The 522-nt window shown below is 60.9% G+C and overlaps 1 protein-coding gene across 1 annotated transcript in view; it reads left to right on the top strand.

Moving 5' to 3' along the window:
- The window catches only part of RNH1 (ribonuclease/angiogenin inhibitor 1), a gene marked incomplete at its 3' end in the record, with an annotated part of 9925 nt that overhangs the window by 7666 nt on the left and 1737 nt on the right, over positions 1 to 522 (top strand). The window lies entirely within an intron of this gene.

The following is a 522-nucleotide window of genomic DNA, read 5'->3' as shown; positions in this document are numbered from 1 at the left end:
TGGGGGGGGTGTGGAGGGTTTTGGCTTGTTTGTGGGAGCCACTGTAGAGCTTCCCCTGCCCTTCTCGCCACGTGCCTCCTGGGCCTCTCAGGTGGGACCCTCAGATGGAGGAACTGCTGGTCCAGGTCTGGCACATTAGTTCCCGTGCCTGCCAGTCGCAGTGCAAGGCCTGCTTGAGGTCACCAGTTGCCTCCTGCTTTCTGTAGTCTCTGTGGCTGCCAGGACAAGCACTGGTCCAGCCTCACCAGTCGGAAGCCAGCTGGAGTGTCACCTCCAGCCCTGTGGTGGGACTTGCCTTCCCCATTTGCCTGTTCCTTTCCCAGACGGGTACTGAGCTCTGGACTTTGGTGGCTGTGGCCTGTGTGATGCTCAGGGGACCCTGCTTGTCTCCTCCACAGCATCTAACAGGCGCTGAAGCCATGCTCTGATGCCCGAGACTCACCGTGAGTTGGCTGAGCTGATGAGTCACCAAGTCACAGGCTGGGTTGGGGTGAAGGGACCTTCCAGGGTCCCCCCGCCCCA

The sequence above is a fragment of the Buceros rhinoceros genome, unplaced genomic scaffold (genome assembly GCF_000710305.1).
Source record: "Buceros rhinoceros silvestris isolate BGI_N320 unplaced genomic scaffold, ASM71030v1 scaffold28479, whole genome shotgun sequence".
NCBI classification, from domain to species: domain Eukaryota; kingdom Metazoa; phylum Chordata; class Aves; order Bucerotiformes; family Bucerotidae; genus Buceros; species Buceros rhinoceros.
Note: the sequence above shows the minus strand (reverse complement) of the source record. Positions and strands in the feature narration are given on the sequence as shown.